The 15174-nt window shown below is 37.3% G+C and overlaps 1 protein-coding gene across 5 annotated transcripts in view; it reads left to right on the forward strand.

The window, feature by feature from the left end:
• Nucleotides 1-15174, forward strand: part of BIRC6 (baculoviral IAP repeat containing 6) — a 176950-nt gene that overhangs the window by 138805 nt on the left and 22971 nt on the right. The gene's annotated exons all lie outside the window — the stretch shown is intronic.

Consider the following 15174-nt stretch of genomic DNA (forward strand, 5'->3'; position numbering starts at 1 on the left):
AGCTGTGTCCCTTGGGAGATGCAATAGTTTGCATAAATTAAGATGAACTGGTTGGCTTAGCATAAGCAAGAAGTGGATAGCCACATCCCTTCTTTCTTCTGTAGTTTTTAAATTTTTTTTCTCTCTCCTGATAACATAGATACCGTTTTCTTTGTGGTAGCTGTTAGCCTATTTTTTACGATGCAGATTGATGTGTGATGCCCTTGAGTCAGCAGTGATAGGCATGGCAAGGTTTCAAAGTATTTTTTTGCTCTTCTGCTGAAAAAAAGAGGAAGGACTCAGGTCCCCCATCTGAAGCAGCGCGAGTTATTTTTATTTAGCTTTCCTACTATTCTCTTTCGTGGCTCTTTCATGTATTTCAGCTCAGCATTGACTTGATGATTTTGGCACTTCAGCTGTACACTTCATCTTGTTTTCCTTCTGATTGAGGAACTTTATTGTTCTTTTAGCTATTGTCTGGGGGTTTTCCTGATTTTGTAACTTAGATGCTGACCCAAAATACCCTTGGAAAAAATCAGAATTCTCTCATAACTTAACTACAGAAGTTTCTCCAGTCAGTTCCCACCTGTCAGTTTTCACTTAGCAAAAATGTTCTTGTTCCAGTTTCCCCCCCCTTGCTCTGAAATAGTTCTGCATTAAGAGGTCAATTAAATGAATGTGAAATAGTACCACTTCTTCTGCCACAGCTCTTTCAACACCAGCTTCTCTTGGTACTGGTCAAGCTCAATTCCTGTGACCATGGTCAGAATGGACACTGCTATTTTGTCAAGAAAAGTACTAAGTTTGACAATTGAACAAAAGTTTAGAAAAAACAGCCTTTGGAAGGTGTCACATGACATGTCATGTATTTGTTAGGAGAGAAGTATTTAAATCACTGCCCTCAAGTGCTGAAGTAATTCAGAAGTTGGTGACTGACAATTAATGTTCCTGTGATAAAGGTGAGGATTGCAGCCCCAGCTGAGTGTGGTGACCTTCTGACACTGTGCAATCTTCATTTTTCTCTTACTTACTTATATCAAAAAGAATCTCTTGTGTCGGTATTGTGCCTTTCTAAAGTGGTTAGTAGCTTCTGGAATGCTTCAGTTCTGATTCAGTGCTGTTCTCTGCAGCTCAAAAGAGGATTTTTATCAAGAATCGCAGGTTTTTGAGACTATTCCTTCACAATGTTTGACTGGTTGGGCTTTATGCTTCTGTGGGAATATTTCAAGTATCATTTTTTTGAGTTCTAATCTTCATAAATTTTGGTGTGTTACAGGAGTCCAGTAAGTGAATATTGAGACCTTACTGGGCAAGCAGAGTAATGAGAACTGATCGTAGTCCAGGAGGGTGGCTCTCAGGGAACTGCAGTACCACACCAACCTCTTTCTCCTAAGTCCTTAAAGCATCTTAACCATCTGAGAAAGAACACATCTTGTCTGATTTTTCAGATGACTGATCTTGAAAAACAAAACAAAGCTAGAGATTACTGCACTCCCAGCATCTTTTATATGTTTCTTTCTTCAGTTTTGTTATCTTTATTTGGAAATAGTTTTGAAGTAAGAGGATGAAAATATTAGCCCACAAAGCCTCTTATTTCCTATTGCAAAAGAATATGAATATATGCTTGTATTTTCAAAGCACTTAAAGTAGCAGACTGTTTTCTAGTAGATACTGCTTTTGGATTAGAACTATAACAGAATTTTTTTCAATGTCAAAACTGATTATCCATTTGACTGGTTGATAATATAAAAGATTTATGAAAGAACAAATAATAAATTTGTAGTTTCAGCTCTACTGAAACAGAAATTGCAGAAATTTGTTTTAATTTATAAGGAGTAATTATGTATTGAAACATCATGGCATTGGAATCTTTGAAAATTAGAAACCTAGTTGTAGGAATGAAGTAGCTTAAATTTGATTTGTAATTGGGTACTGGATTGCATGACAGATAAAGCACTTGCCCTTTTCAAGACTGAAGCTTGCTACAAAGAGCTAATTGGAGGTATTTTTTTTTCAGCAAATTGGTATTTAGCAAAGTTCACTGAGACACTGGAACTTGGCTTCAATCTTTATCTGTACCTGTACTGCACATTGTTTTATACGGCTTTTAAACATAAATTCATGAACTGGCAGATCTTCATTGATTTTTTCAGCTGGTGGTGTATTTTGCAGCTGCAAGTACAGAACATTCCTCAGACTAGCTTGTGACCTCTGGCCCCCCTCACTTGATCATAGTGAATTAAAGTGCCCATTAAATTTTCCAGAAGGAAAGGATTTTCATGGTTAAGATACTCAAGAAATATCAGGTGAGAAATAGGAGGGGTAAAGACGAGATTTCAGTAGGGCTTCTCACATCCCACGTTGTTCTTACTTCTGCTTCTCATCCACGTATTTTTTTGTCCTGCTGCCTAAATGCTAGAGTGTTTTGCTGTGGAACCAAGAGTGGGGTGGGGTTTTTGTCTGTCACTTTCTTTTTGTAAGCCTTAAATAACAGAAATTTTTCCAATTGGTAGCTAAGCTTCTGAAGGTGCTTTACAGGACAGTCCTGAAAAGCTAAATAAACAAGATTTCTTCCTCATCTGAGACCACTATGGATTTGTGGACCTTTGTGGTTATTGGATAATATCACTGTCTTGAAAGGAACAGACTGCTGTATCTATATCTGCCTGTCAAGGACCTGTAATTTTTTACTACTCCCCTTTGGATCCACTTAGACATTACTCTTCTGGTACTAAGCAGAGATAGATTTTTTTTCACAGACCTTTATGCCTTGCACTCTACTGTATAATATATGTCTTATGTAAAAGGAAACTAAACTATGGTGTTTGCCTTCCTGCCTCCTGCAGATGAGTTCTCTTTCAGGAAATACTGTTAGATGCTGATCCTTGATACAAGGATGTATAGAAGCTAACAAATCATACATGAGATGCAGCTGGTGTTTGTTTCATTCCTAAGATTGGTTTCTGTATGCTTACCTTTAATTGTTCTCTTGAGAAATAAAAGGCCTGGGTTGTTGCCTTCAAAAGTGTCTGGGTTTGGCCGTGAGGGTTCAGTAAAATTCCTTCTGCCAATAGACTGTCACCATCTTGTTGTGATGGCTCTTTAGTTTTGGGAAAACAGTGCAGGCCATTGCCCTGCCTGTTTGAAGGCACAAGGCAGTGAAGTTTAGTCTGGAGGGAGCCTATCCTTAGGCTTTCTTGGGCCATTCATCTTATTGCTAAGGCTCAGGAATGCTTCACCCAGGAGTTTGTTTTTTCCCTTCATCAATTGGAAGCCAACACTGATAGCTGTATTCCTGCTCATATGGGAAGCCTGGGAGTCTATAAGTAATGGTATTGGTTTCCCCTCTGAGGGTTACTGGTGAAGATGTTCAGCCAGCCCTTTAAAATTGGAGATACCACACTGCATCTTTCAAAATTTCCAGAATAAATATTCCCAGTCCTACCATTTTTTTCTTATTTTACTTTAGTTAGACAGTGCATCTCAAGTGGTTTCATATAGACTTGGTAATTATGGTTGGGAATATGAGTGGTGGATGTGTGAAATAGATTGCTCTGCAGTGCCACATGCTACAAACATTCACAGATTTTACTAGAGGCATTAAGAATTAATTGTAAAAATTACGCCTCATTACTAACAGGCTCAGTCTTTTTTGAAAAGAGAATATGACTTCAAAGAAGAATGTGACACCACACTACATGTCCTACACAGTTCCTATATAGCAGAAATGTCCACTGTGTGTTCTTCCTTTTTTTTAACTCTTGTGCCTTCCTGGTAAGATACAGTAAACACTAACAGGACACAAATGTTTTAAGGTACACAAGAGACCTCTGAAAGAACTGTAAGTAACACATTTTCAGTTTTTTGTGTTTCTCCATAGTAGTGATTTTCCCAAGTAGTAGCAGCACAATTAGATAAGCTGCTAAAAATTTCCTGACTACAGAAATCCCTTTCTGACTAAAGAAATCCCTAACAATCTCTTTCTGTTCATGTGCAGAGCAGATTGCCAGAGGTTGTCCTAGACATCTTGGCTTTGCTTTTCCTAAGAGCAAGCTCACTGTACTTTCAGGGAAGAGTTTTATCATCTGGGATGTGTGGCTTGATGTGCATTTGAAGAACTTAGTGAAGTGAGGGCTGACTTTCATTTTCAGCAGTTGAAAGTCTTATTTATTTAGTCAAGTGATAGGTTTTCATTTTCTGGACAGTAACAACCTTATTTGTCATTTATTTCTTTTGTGTTCTTTTTTCCTCTCATGTTTTTGAAAATAAAACATTGTAAATGTATCTGGCACTTCCCATATTGTTATGCAAGCACTTCCCACTCAAAGTATTTCCTTTCTTACTCTCCTCTGAGGGTATTCTTAGTCCTGAGTACAAATCCAAGGAAATGGATCCCTGTGGTTGAAGGAAGTAATCTATGGCAAATTATTCCAACACAAAGTATAGTTTTTTATTATGGGATTTGTATCTTCTTGTCCTCTCTAAAGGACATCAAGATAACACAGCTTATTAACAAAAGAATATTGTATTTCATTTTGAGTTATTTTTTGTTGCTCTGCTGTAGCATAATGGAGGATGATCCATTTTCCTAAGTGGTGCAGGAACTTGCATGAGGTTGCAGGAAGGTGAAAATTTTCCTATTCCAGAAGTCTTAGAGATGTTTCTTCCTACCATATATTAAATTGGTTGATATATTTACCACATAAGACCTATCTAAGGCACTTTGAATATGCAGTAAATACAGAGAGTTACCTTTCATTCGACTTGGACTCAAGGAAGCTGTAACTTTTCAGCATGCTCTTCGTGTGTTTACTCAAAGCCTTTCTTGGTATTTAAAGAACCTACTATTCTCTGAAAAAATACACAGGAGTGATAAAAGTTCTGTTTTGCATATGCACAGTGGCTCTGCTATCTTGGCCAAGCGAAATAATTAAATATTGAATGCAGAATGAGATGCTTAAATAGTCTCCTTTCTATCCCCTGAGGACATGACCTTGTAGGTGTGCTCACACATACAGGAAAAATAAAGCACAGCAATCACACATCCTTTCATTCCAGTAACAGTCTTGGTATCTTCTGCTGACAGAGCAGAAGACCCAAATCTTGGCCTTTTTCCATCTGCTGAAGTAATAGTTTAAAAACACTCCACAACTCCATTATCTAATTTTGAATTTCTGCATCTATTTCTGCAGCATGTGCAATGAAATGGCAGGTTTCCATCTTATTTCCGATTCCTATCTTATTCTAAAATACTACTGACTGTTTTATGGCCTGGAAGAGGTAATGCTCAGACTGAGGACCATTTCAAGGTGGCTGCTTGCCCACTCCTCTGCCAAAAATAGTGAAATCACTATTCCCTTCTCCATTGCAGGGATGATGAAAGCCAGTGTAACTTTTATAAAAAATCCTGATCCATGTTCTAAGGGTAGTGATACCTTTCCTTTCATCTCTGTATAGTGCTACACACTTGGAACACTAAAGATGACATGATAAGCAAGCCTCCACCTCCTTACTTATTTTGAACTTATTTTTACTTTTTTTAAGAAAGGGTTTGTCTGCAGAGTATTTAAATCTTGTATTTTTCTCTGCAGAAAATATTTCTCTCAGAAAATATTTCTCTTTTTCTAAGTGGAAGATGAATTTGACACTTCTAGCTTACCTTTATTGTTAGATTTATTTTAGTACATCGACCTCAAATAGAAATCATTGGTCCTCTCTATCTTACTAATGCCATAGTGGGTTGTATTAGCAATAAGTTTTTTGTCATCCCTTAACCAGGCAAACAACTTATTCTCATGCAGTCTCTGAATGCCTGTCTTTATATGTGTCTGTCTTCACATTTTTCATATATTTTTAAAATTATTTTTTCTTTTATTTATGCCTTTCTCTATATTGTTCTTTATTTGTTAATATACAACATTCCTGGAGCATTGATGCTTCCAACAACACCAATTGTTTTCTAGATTTCAATGCAAACTTGATTTGGTTAGAGCTTTATGCTTTCTTGAGTTCCTCCCTATTTTGTTGTTTGTAAGAACTGTTAATGGGTAAATCCAGCTTTCTTTCAGAGGAGAGGTTATTAAAAGTTGTGATGGGGTTGGATCCCATGGCAGTTTGTGCTTACTCTTCAGTACTTTGCTCACAGCCTTTCTACACTGATGTCTGCTGGGCCATGCTTAAAATCAAACAACCAATGAATACACAATTTTGCATTTTTAGATTTCATTAATTAATTTTGCTTGATGATGTATTCCCAAGCCTCATATAAGATTCCTCTGTAGACTGCAAGAAGAATCTCTCCATTACCTGACCACCCTTTCAGGTTTGTTTGGCGTTCTGTTTAATGGCACAGAGTGATCCCTAGTGGATTCCATTATGAGGGACTAGAGTGCAGCATTAAATAGTATTATCTCCAAAACTGGGGATCATGCATGGCTTTAATAGTCACTTATGCTTTAAAAGCTCACTTTGGTTTTCATGACTTTCGTACTGTTTCGGTTTCTTTTTCCCATCCTTTCACACGCAGGAAATTGTGTCTTGTTTATTGAACTGTACATACTGGCCTAATGAAATAATGCCTCACACTTCTTCTGGCAAAGGGTTTTTTCTGGATTCATGGATACATGTGTTAAAAGTGTTGTTTGACTTGACTTTTAAACAGAACTTTCCTGAAAATATTCAATTCCACCAAAATCAGATGTTCTTTAAAAAATAAGTAAGCCAGGAATGGCCAAGAGCTCTAGTTTTGAGTGCTCATGACTACACTACGGATGACTGTCCAGTTTCCCTGAGCGGTGCCTTTTGCCTGTCTAATTGAGCACATTTCCTTTCCTCTTGCAGTTACACTTTTTTTTCCCAAGTTTCCTAGAACACACCTTGTAATAGCAATACCAAGACAGAACAAGGTTGTTAGGCTGCCACTTTATCACCAATAAGAGGGAGAATATTGAGATGGGGTGCCATGCAGATGCTGCTTTGATATTGCTAGTATGTTGCCAAGGGTGGTGTCCCCTCATTTATTAGCCCTTGATGGCCTGTTCTTACATCAATTTACCCAATTACTTTTGAACTTGTGACAATATTTACTACCCTGACATTCAGTGCTAAGCTTTTCCAGACCTTAAAAGTGATGTATTGTGTAGTGTACGTTCTTATACAAATGGCATTATTTCTTCTAATGGTGTGCCCATTCCTTTGAACATATTGATCAGTCCAATTCTATGCACTTTTTTTAGCACTCATAATTTAAAAGCAATGTCTTTATGATACCCTTCATTAGTCACTGAGGCTGCAATGTCTTTATTTCATTTTAGACAGTGCAGCAGCTCATTCTGTACCTTGTGTTGTTTAGTCACCCTTCTCTCTCTTTTCCAGGTTTGTCCCATCTCTTTTATAAAAGGGGGAAATGCACATGGTGTTGAAGTGATACTAATGATTGAATGCAGCCTCAGTAATTAATTTATAATTTATTATCAGCTTTTCTAACATTAGACCTGATTTTTTTTGACTGCTAATGGGCTCAGTGCTGACATCAGAAGGACAAAATTTTCAAGTTGTGTCTGAACAATAATAGTAATAATTTGGAGCATGACACTGTACCCATCTTAAATTCAGAGGCCCACCCTTCTTGTATTGTTTTTCTGCTCTGACGTGGGCTTTGTGACTCATGGCCTATAAGGGTGCTTAACCCCTTTCTCCTGCTTCATCATTCAAGGGACAAATCTCTCCTGATGTCATCTTTCTTAGTACTGAAAACAGTACTGTGAAAATGCTGGTGTTATTCCTATTTTAAAATAAGTGAAGGAGAAGTCAAGCTAATTAAATTACTACAAGATGACAATATTTGGAAAGCTTTTGTTTTATTTTTACTTAAAGGCTAATGCTTTCTTAGAGATCTGATTTTGAGCTACTCTGTGGGCAGTCTCTTTTTCTATCAAAGCAGAGCAGAGCACAGCGTGTTAATTAGGCCTATTATAAAAGAGGCTTGCCCTGGGTTGATTGTGAAACAGAAAATCAAGAGGCAGCAGAGCATGACGTATTTGGAACTGACACTATTGCCTGCAGCAGGGACTGCATTCATACATCATATGTTTGCAAAGAGGCAGCAAATGGGGGCTGAAGAACGGCTCTAGTTTTGAAATATTTAGCAAAAGGGTTTGTGGCCCTGTTGCAAAAATGGAGTGCCTCACTCGTGCTTGGCAGTATATGTGGCCACAAGACTCTGTCTTCTGAAGGTTTTAATTAAAAATACAAAATTAGTGCTTCCTTTGTGTGTTGTTTTTGTTTTTGGGGTTTTTTTTGAACAGTGGTGTTCATAGCAGCTGAGAGTCTTTAATATGATAATGGATCCTGAAGTCTTTAATCTGATCATGGCTATGGGTGAATAGCATACTGAGGCATCCAAAAAAAAGTCCTCACTAATTACTAAGCATGCTTTAGAAATTGTGTAAAATTGACAACTTTTGGATCTTACTTTTAATTTATTTGGAGGTTTAAAAGCATGAAATAAAAAAGAAAAATGTAGTGCCAGGTGAATGTGGTACTGTAGTCATGGTCTTAACATTGGCCTTAAACTTTAGTAAGTAGCAGGGTAATAAGAATGTCTTATTTTACTTTGAGCTTCTTAAGCTGATGATCCCATGTCTTTTAAACTTTATTACTATGAAAGAAAAAATAGGTTACTCAGAATACATAGGTATTTTCTTGGGGTTTTTGCAGGGGAAACTTGGATATATTGTAGTAAATTTAGAGCATTTGTGCATGATATGAATAAAACAGTTTTATAATATAGTTAGTCCACATAACTGGTATTTATCTTTCACATTGCTTAAAACTGAGGCAGGGTTAGATGGCTACTTCAGGATGAGTATTTAACAAAACACATTCATCTTCTCAGGAAGATGAAATATCTTACTGAAACAGATCCAAAACAAAATAAGAAATGAGGTTTGAAGGCATCTCTTGGGTCACTGGAAACTTTATCCCATGCAAGAAGGAGGCCTCCGTTATATTTCTGGGGTTTCCATATGGGTTCTCTCCTGAACACATTTTTCTTTTCAGCTACTTCCTTTTAATTGATCATTCATTATCATCTCTCTCATATTTGTGGTGGTAGATCTCTTTGAGAAAAGAAACAAAAGGGCTGTAGTTTTGGAAGAGTTTCCAGTTGCTGCTGCGGCTGCCAGCACAATCTTCTTTCCTTCAGCAAAGGCAGAGCATCAGTCATGTGTCTTGGTCCAAAGTAAAACAAGATTGTACAGAAGAAAAATACTTCTGTGGGCCTCTAAAATGACTGAATTTCACTAAGTCCTTAAATAATGAGTGCAGAAAATGAGAAGTTACATACAGGAGAGTATAGATTGAGAGTATATATAGACAGCTTTTGTCAGAGCCCAGAAGAAAGGAGAGTCTGCATCTGGCACAGTCATAGCTGTAAAACTGGTAGAGGTGTTGATTTTTTATTTTTCCTCAAGGGGCTGTTTGGGGTTTTTTTACACCAAGTTTCTAGGCTCCTTTGGGGTAGGAATTACTAATACAGTCACAGTGAGAATTACAGTGGGAAAGACCTTGACGCTAGATGCAAGTAAATAAGAACTTTTCATCATTTTCTTACAAATTGTTCTTCTGTATTTGTCTCTTTAATTTGCTGTAAAGTGTGAAGATTTTTTTTATATAATGGATACACTATATTAATAGTTTGCCTCATTTTAGAATAAATGTGCGTATTCTTTGTGATGTTTTAAATATACTTTGCAATGGAAATAATCTTTTTCATAGCCAGTTAAGTTGAACTGAGGATGTTAAATCAATTGCAAAAAAATTTATTGCTGTTCAGTACTGCCTATTTAATGGGCCATTAGGCCTGGCTATTCTTTGTTTGAATATTGTATAATATTAAAAGAAAGCAAAGGAGTATTAGACTCAGTTGGGTCATTATCTTGCTACAGATATATATGAAGTTTAAGGTGATACCTTGATCCTGTGAAACTACCTGCCCTCATATCCTTTTTTTTCATTATATTAAGGTTGTAACTGGATATGGCTAGTCTTAGATAGTTGTAAGAAATAGATCTATATTAGTGATGAACAAACAGATTTGTGGAAAGCGATTTAAATGTTCTGAAATCACACATGATCATTAAATGTTAATCAGTTGCTTCCCAGGAATAAGCTGGCATAGGTTAAAAATTCTCAAAAATGCCTTAACCATCCCATGATGTTTTCAAAAACTGCAGTTTTCAAAAGACAGGATGCTCAGCAGTTTGTGGAACTCAAAAATTCTTAACAAAACTTCAGTCATACTCCTTTTCCTTCTACCCAAATCAGACTTATTGTTACTAGCATAGAAGGGAGATTTAGTTTCATGAAATCTCTATTTTTTTACCTATTTAGCCTTTATTCAGCATCTTTCTAAGTTGCAAATATTGTGGCAAGAGACTAGCTGAATTCCCCTAAACTATGAGATGTTTTCTAGATGTTTGTCATCCCCACCTATCTTAGCAAATGGCAGTGACCTTGCTGAGGTGCTGAGGTTTCTGCTTTTCAAAGTACAACAGAATAAATTTAAACCTAAGGTACTTTTTTAATGTGAATTGTGAGTAAATATGTATGCTGCCTGTTGCCCCTGAACTTCCTTGCTAATTATCAGGGACAGTAAGAACACTGACCCATTTTTTGGATATGTCCATTCATAATTGCTTAATTAATAAAGCAAGGTTAATAGAATAAAAATGCTACTGGTAACAGTTATGTGTGGTAGCACTGGTATTCCAGCCTTTAAGACCATTGCTGTCATCATCTGGCCACCGGCCCATGGTGCTGTTGCCTGCTGTTCTCTGTCACCTCCTGCCCTGCTCTGTCACCCTGGGCTGTCACAGCTGCCTCCAGGCCCCAGCAAGGGGCTGTGATGGTGTCCTGCAGCTGCCTGCTCCTGCTCCAGGTTCAACTGCAGGTTTTAGCCTGTGCTCTGCTTCATGCTCTGCTGGCTGAGCTGGTTAACTCTGGTGTAGCCAGCAGGTGAGACCTTGATGTGTATTCACTCAGTGCAGTTTGAGAATCCCATGGCAGGCTGTGGGGAAGCAGCTTGGCTCAGGTGGTGCAGAAGCCAGTTCCCAGTTCCCAGCTCTGGTTTTGGAGCCTTCTCTGGAACACCACCTTGTCACAGGCAGACCTATCCTGACAGCCCTGCTTAAGGTGGACAAGGAAGCAGGATAAAACCTGAGTGCAAACCCCTGCCTTGAGTATAGAAATGAAATAATTTAATCTTTGCTTTTGATGTAAGTATGTGTCATACAGTCATCATTTGAAGATGTGCTCAGGATAGCCAGCAGAAGTTCACATGGGCTCTCTGGGGCAGCAGTTCTGTTTGAGAGTCAACAAGGGGGAGCTTCTGTGGTGCTGGGAGCTGAACATTCCTGAGCACTTCATTGACCCACAGAATCAGGGAGCACCAACAGCACAAAAATGGACAGATGTGACAGCACAGCTGGTGGGAGCCTGACAGCCAGGACACTCTGAGTGTACTCAGTGCGGGAGGCTGAGAGCCCCAAACGGAGCTCTGGGTAAAAGGTATCTGTCATTATCTAGTAACTCTTTTGTCCTTGGGATAACAGACACTCATGGATAAATATCCATCTGTCATTTTTACAAAGCCAAGAATGTTCATCTCCCATTTCCATTCTTAGGAATGCTGTGTATTTGCAGTTTGGTGTGCTTGCATGCATGCCGGTATAAATCAAATGCTGTCGATGCCTTCTCACACAACTGAAGTACCCATACAGAAAGATTCTGACATATTAAATATGTTCTAGTAGTATTCAAATTATAGGTCTGGTATAAGCAGAAGTATTTGTTTCTATTTCATGGTGTGTTGGATTTTTTTCCTATAAGAAAAGCTATCATATTTAATTCAGGTAAAGTGTTATGATACACCTTCATTGCTCAATTGAGTCAGACAAAAAAAGCTGGATATGTTCCCAAGGGAGGGCATACTTTGAAGAATACAGTGGTTTACTTTTAACATGTGTTCTTCACTGAAGTTTATATTTGCTTGAAATCCAGATTGTTGACATCTTAGTTGGCCAGATACCTGTATGTGAGGACAGTAGTCACAAAGTTCCATTGCTTTTATTTGATGGAGATAGGCATTTTAATTTTCAAGTTTGTATTTTATGTTTTAATTCATGTTTGTAGTATTTCAATTCAGTTCCCTTAAAGGACCTTGTTACAGGATCTTTTTTTATTTTATTATAAACCTGTGTAATTTATATTTCTGAAATACATAATGATATCTGAAGGAAAAATCTTATTCAGAAATCCTGACTAAATGTGCTGCAAACACTAAAAGCAGCAAGGACAGTGTTGGAGTGTGAGTGGCACAGCCTGAACTGAAGTTCTACTTGGGATGCTGCTGGATGTGTTAAACCTCTCTCAGTCCAGAAAATTGCTGTTGGGACATCTGTAGCTGCAGCTGGTCACACCAGAAAGAGGTGGACAGGTTAGCAAAGAGTAGATCTGGTCCAGGGGTGTAATGTACAAAATAGTATCCTGATGTCCTAGTGGCTTAAACATAGTGTCTTAAAAATTACCTAGAGCTCAACAAACTGCTCAAGTCTTCTTCACCTCTTTCAGAAAGCAGAGCTGTGTCTGCTCTGAGCATACACTGTAATCAGTTTGGCATTCTTTCAACTGAAAGCAGGCACAAGGAGTAGGTGAACTGCCAGATAAAGATAATAAACAGATAAAGATAATAATAAAAATTCTAGGTTCTTTCCAGCAAGTTTTTCTGATATTTATCTAGAAATCCAGTCTTGATGAACATTTTGGGGCTTTAGATTGGGGATGGAAGGGAGTTGAGGCATTTTGGGCAGAAAAATACACTTGAATGAGTCACAATTCTAAGTAAATATAATAAAGGAGGAAAATAGGATAAAACACATAATGGTACCAAAAATTGAGTTCACAGAGTCTGGCATTAAGGTAAAAGAAATTAGTAGTTGTTCCCTAAAAGGTTGTTTAAATTGAAGCCAAGTGAATGCATTTCATTTGTTTCACATGGGAATTATAGCAAAGCAGTGCAAGTGAGTTAGATCTGCTAAAACCAGGAATCTCTCCCATCTCTCTGGAAAGCATTCCCACTTGAAAGTTATGTTGGTTCAGTTCCCTTCATGATGGGAGTTTTGAACTTAACTATCCATTTAGCAAAGGAAAGGGCAAGCCAGCATTGAAGGATTTGGAATTATGTATTCTGGTCTCATGAAAATTTCATGGTTAAGATAAATAAATAAAAGGTTTCCAGAGTGAAATGCTGTGGTTATCTAAGAGGTCATATCTCTCCCTCACTCACCATCCTCATAATAAACAGCTATTGATTAAATTGAGGAGCCACTTGGTCTTTAGCACTACAGGTGGGAGATGGTTTCTGGCCAGGGCTATGGTAGGATATATTTTATGCTTGCCCTTTTTTCACCACCCTCCTTTTCTTTTTTTCTTTTTTCTTTTTTTTTTTTTTTTTTTCTTAATGGATGTGTGTGTGTTTGGGTTTTTTTTTTTTAATCCACACATAATCAGATCCATATGTGTTTATTTTTACATATTGTGGGTGCTTTTGTGTGGGCAATTATTCTTCACTAGTAACTGAGCATAAAAAATGGAGGCATATATATATAAAAATATATATGTAAAGGTAAGAATCAGCAGGTAATTCAAACTGGTTTTCTTAACAGCACTGTTTAAATTCAGTTTGCTTTAGATATATGGATTATTTTGACATGGGTTATTTTTAGAGCCATGACACCAGGCCTGGCAGATTAATATTTTGTTTTGGTAAATTTTCTTCCTATTCAATAGCACTTCACCCAGTTAAGAGTTTGTACCATTGTAATAGATTCAAAAGACAAATAGCAAGCTATTGATCAAAGAAGTCCTGGCAGAGATAAATCCGGCCTTAAACCTGCATAAGCTGGCTTGTTGAATTTAGCTTGGCTATTTATACTGTCCCATCCTGCTGTATTTAGAGCTAAGGGTTTGGTGACAGGAGTTGAAAGTCTCTGATCTGCTTTAGCTTGGAGGATGAGATGTGCTAAATGAAACATTAAAGAGTTCTTCTGTGCTTTGTTCTGTTCTAATGCAAGTTGTCAGGGGCTTTTTGTTGTCTGGCCTTTTTTGCTGGAAAAAGAATAAATTTATTCTATCATAAACTCAGTCATTTGTGAATACTTTAAACTGGAGCAAATATTTTCTGCAGTTAGGTTAAACATAGCATGTCCTAGGGGCAGAGGAAGCAGCTGTGTTAAAGTATCTGTCTATTGCTACATTTTCAGGATTTCTATTAATGATACAAAGTCAGTTGAAATGACATCCATTACATATTTGTCTAAACAAGTGGAGAAGAAAAATAAACAATGTGGTGCTAGGGAATCCATTAGAATTGTGTATCTCTGCCTGTCTTCCCTAATCAGAGGAGCTGATATCTGTATTCTACCCACAGTTACTTCTGAAGCACTTATATATCACACTGAAAAGCACTAAGACAGTGAGGTTTGCCTGCCTAATCTATGTTCTTGCTCATCTTTGCTGTTTTGTGGTTTATATATATGCAGATAAAATTTGCATTCTCTGCAAGATTTATAATGGTTTCTAAAACAATCCTTTCTTCATGAAAAGAAGCAAAACTGGACTTCTACTAAGTAGATAACTTCATTCATTACAGAACCATAAATATTTTTGCAATAATGCAGAGAAATTTTCCCAAAGGAGAAGATGACTGTAAATAAAGTGGGTGATGTGAAAGTCTTTATACATGCTTATGCTGTTAGATTCAGCAGATGCTACTCTGCCATAGGTTGCAATTTTTCCTCCAGAGATTTTTGTTTACTGTTACTGTTAGCATACAATTTGAGCCAGGACTGTATATTAACGTACTAGAAATTAATATAGCATGTGATAATCCTGTGCCTTACCTTGTTAGCACTTTTGTCCTCTTGTGTCTTTTATTAACCTTTGTTTTCCAGGTATCTTGTAAATTTCTTTCTGTACAGGTCCATTACAACACAAATTAAAAATGATGATTACAAAATACTGGATTTTATCATTACATTTCATTAATATTTTAATAATTACTAAAATGTAGCTTTTCTGTTTGAAACATCCATACTAGGAGTGAGAGGGTCTGCAGTGTTAGTGATTTTAGTAAAC

The sequence above is a fragment of the Agelaius tricolor genome, unplaced genomic scaffold (genome assembly GCF_023055355.1).
Source record: "Agelaius tricolor isolate 1412-34295 unplaced genomic scaffold, bAgeTri1.0.p SCAF_1, whole genome shotgun sequence".
NCBI lineage: Eukaryota > Metazoa > Chordata > Aves > Passeriformes > Icteridae > Agelaius > Agelaius tricolor.